This window comes from Carassius auratus, chromosome 16 (assembly GCF_003368295.1).
Source record: "Carassius auratus strain Wakin chromosome 16, ASM336829v1, whole genome shotgun sequence".
Lineage (NCBI taxonomy): Eukaryota > Metazoa > Chordata > Actinopteri > Cypriniformes > Cyprinidae > Carassius > Carassius auratus.
Window position 1 is genome coordinate 6330157 of NC_039258.1, and position 4484 is coordinate 6334640.

Genomic DNA, 4484 nt, shown 5'->3' on the forward strand with positions numbered 1-4484 from the left:
CCCCAAGCATCTAAGTGCATAAGCACTTTGCATCATGTCCCATTTTCAACCACTCATAAAAATCTTTGCTTTATAGGTTTGCTCGTTCTTTCTGTTTATTTCTGTTAACAGTCAATCTGACCATTACTGTATCAAGTTTCAAATATTTCTACTGTATAGTTTTGGAGAAAACTAATGCCAAAGTCAACCTCAAGCATCTAAGTGCATAAGCACTTTACATCATGTCCCATGTTTAAGCACTCATAAAAATCTTTGCTTTATAGGTTTGCTTGTTTTTTCAGTTTATTTCTGTTTACAGTCAATCTGACCATTACTGTATTCATTTTTAAATAATTCTACTGTATAGTTTTGGAGAAAACTAAAGACAAAATCAACCCCAAGCATCGAAGTGCATAAGCACTTTACATCATGTCCCATTTTCAAGCACTCATAAAAACCTTTGCTTTATAGGTTTGCTCGTTCTTTCAGTTTATTTCTGTTTACAGTCAATCTGACCATTACTGTATCAAGTTTCAAATATTTCTACTGTATAGTTTTGGAGAAAACTAAAGCCAAAATCACCCCAAGCATCTAAGTGCATAAGCACTTTGCATCATGTGCCATTTTCAAGCACTCATAAAAATCTTTGCTTTATAGGTTTGCTCGTTCTTTCAGTTTATTTCTGTTTACAGTCAATATGATCATTACTGTATTATTTTTTAAATAATTCTACTTTATAGTTTTGGAGAAAACTAAAAACAAATTCACCCCAAGCATCTAAGCGCATAAGCACTTTTACACCATATCCAATTTCCAAGCACTAATTAAAATCTTTGCTTTATAGGTTTGCTCTTTCTTTTAGTTTATTCCTATTCACAGTCACTCTGACCGTTAATATTTTAATTTTCATATGTTTCTACTGTATAGTTTTGGAGAAAACTAAAGCCAAACTCACCCCAAGCATCTAAGTACATAAGCACTTTCACACCATGTCCCATTTTCAAACACTCATAAAATTAGTTCCTTCATAGGTTTTCTTATTCTGTCAATTGATTGCTTTTACAGTTTTCTAAATAATTAAATCATGCACAATTTTGAAAAACATAAAAAGCTTTAAGTCTGGACTAAGCCATTTACAGACAGTTGACTGATTGTTTTCATGTTTCCTTTCAACTTAAATTCATAATACAACTACAGTAGAGATCTTCTGTTTTACCTTAACACCTTAGAGCATTTCTATTAAACAACATTCATAGTTTCATTCAGCCTGTTTATCACAAGAAATTGTACGTTTATTTCTGAAAATGAAGTTTTAAGACCAAGTGATTCATTTAAAATTTTTGTTAGAAAGTGTAGTTTGCTTTATATCTTTCATATATCTAGTGAGATACTGTAGGATATATATATTTATAAAAAAAAACAATTTGTGTATTGAAGCCATTTTATTTTATTTAACATAAAAAAATTAACTACACTAACAAGTGCAACTGACTTCACAAACTGTTTAAACAGAAAAAAAAGACATTCACAAACATAAATAAAAAGATGTATCCCTGAGACTGTGCATATAATGAAAATTGTAAAATACTTAAAGTACTAATAAAATTACTTCACACTTGACATTTGCAAAACTTAACTTTACATGGCTATATTAAAATGAATTGAAAACAATTTAAATACTACTGAAACAATAACAATTTAAACATGTAAAGCAATGTATATACTAAATAGTAATGTAAATAGTAATGAACCATACTTCCCATACACACATTTTACTTCCCACATTGGCTTAGATTTTGCCAGTACAATTGGGGCAGTGCCAGTCATCATCCCCAGTAATTGCATTTTGGGGTATCTGTGCACAGCTCGGATGATACCACCTCTTGCATGAAGTACATTCAACCATGACTTCATTGCAGTGTGCAGTCCTGCATAAGCAGTACACATTCACAAGTGTTTGTGTGGGTTTTGCCTTGTTAAGTCTTGGCTCTGTTTTGAAAAGCATTCGTCCCTTCTGGAAAGAAGATACAAGTTCTGCTCTCAATCTACCCTCATGGAACTGGCAGTTTTCTGGCCTCAGGTTACAGCATAATACAAAAGCAAATGCTATTGCAAACAAGCCACAGCTGCTAGAATTTGACTGTTGTTGGACAACAGGGTATGTAACCAAAAATTGGTCTTCCACTGGCCTAAGCAAACCTATAAAGCAAAGATATTTATTAGTGCTTGAAAACTGGATAAGTGTTTATGTACTTAGATGCTTGGGGTGAATTTGGTTTTAGTTTTCTCCAAAACTATACAGTAGAAATATTTGAAACTTAATACAGTAATGGTCAGATTGACTGTAAACAGAAATAAACTGAAAGAGTGAGCAAACCTATAAAGCAAAGATTTTTATGAGTGCTTGAAATGGCACATGATGTAAAGTGCGTATGCACTTAGATGCTTGGGGTTGATTTTGGCTTCAGTTTTCTCCAAAACTATACAGTAGAAATATTTGAAACTTAATACAGTAATGGACAGATTGACTGTAAACAGAAATAAACTGAAAGAACGAGCAAACCTATAAAGCAAAGATTTTTATGAGTGGTTGAAAATGGGAAATGATGCAAAGTGCTTATGCACTTAGATGCTTGGGGTTGATTTTGGCTTTAGTTTTCTCCAAAACTATACAGTAGAAATATTTGAAACTTAATACAGTAATGGTCAGATTGACTGTAAACAGAAATAAACTCAAAGAGTGAGCAAACCTATAAAGCAAAGATTTTTATGAGTGCTTGAAATGGTACATGATGTAAAGTGCTTATGCACTTAGATGCTTGGGGTTGATTTTGGGTTTAGTTTTCTCCAAAACTATACAGTAGAAATATTTGAAACTTAATACAGTAATGGTCAGATTGTCTGTAACAGAAATAAACAGAAAGAACGAGCAAACCTATAAAGCAAAGATATTTATTAGTGCTTGAAAACTGGATAAGTGTTTATGTACTTAGATGCTTGGGGTGAATTTGGTTTTAGTTTTCTCCAAAACTATACAGTAGAAATATTTGTTACTTAATACAGTAATGGTCAGATTGACTGTAAACAGAAATAAACTGAAAGAGTGAGCAAACCTATAAAGCAAAGATTTTTATGAGTGCTTGAAATGGCACATGATGTAAAGTGCGTATGCACTTAGATGCTTGGGGTTGATTTTGGCTTCAGTTTTGTCCAAAACTATACAGTAGAAATATTTGAAACTTAATACAGTAATGGACAGATTGACTGTAAACAGAAATAAACTGAAAGAACGAGCAAACCTATAAAGCAAAGATTTTTATGAGTGGTTGAAAATGGGAAATGATGCAAAGTGCTTATGCACTTAGATGCTTGGGGTTGATTTTGGCTTTAGTTTTCTCCAAAACTATACAGTAGAAATATTTGAAACTTAATACAGTAATGGTCAGATTGTCTGTAAACAGAAATAAACAGAAAGAACGAGCAAACCTATAAAGCAAAGATATTTATTAGTGCTTGAAAACTGGATAAGTGCTTATGCACTTAGATGCTTGGGGTTGATTTTGGCTTCAGTTATCTCCAAAACTATACAGTAGAAATATTTGCAACTTGATAGAGTAATGGTCAGATTGACTGTAAACAGAAATAAACTGAAAGAACGAGCAAACCTATAAAACAAAGATTTTTATGAGTGCTTAAACATGGGACATGATGCAAAGTGTTTATGCACTTAGATGCTTGGGGTTGAATTTGGCTTCAGTTTTCTCCAAAACTATACAGTAGAAATATTTGAAACTTAATACAGTAATGGACAGATTGACTGTAAACAGAAATAAACTGAAAGAACGAGCAAACATATAAAGCAAAGATTTTTATGAGTGCTTGAAAATGGCACATGATGCAAAGTGCTTATGCACTTAGATGCTTGAGGTTGATTTTGGCTTTAGTTTTCTCCAAAACTATACAGTAGAAATATTTGAAACTTGATACAGTAATGGTCAGATTGACTGTAAACAGAAATAAACAGAAAGAACGAGCAAACCTATAAAGCAAAGATTTTTACGAGTGGTTGAAAATGGGACATGATGCAAAGTGCTTATGCACTTAGATGCTTGGGGTTGAATTTGGCTTTAGTTTTCTCCAAAACTATACAGTAGAAATATTTGGAACCTAATACAGTAATGGTCAGATTGACTGTAAACACAAATAAACTGAAAGAGTGAGCAAACCTATAAAGCAAAGATTTTTATGAGTGCTTGAAAATAGCACATGATGTAAAGTGCTTATGCACTTAGATGCTTGGGGTTGATTTTGGCTTTAGTTTTCTCCAAAACTATACAGTAGAAATATTTGAAACTTAATACAGTAATGGACAGATTGACTGTAAACAGAAATAAACTGAAAGAATGAGCAAACCTATAAAGCAAAGATTTTTATGAGTGCTTGAATATAGGAAATGATGTAAAGTGCTTATGCACTTTGATGCTTGGGGTTGATTTTGGCTTTGG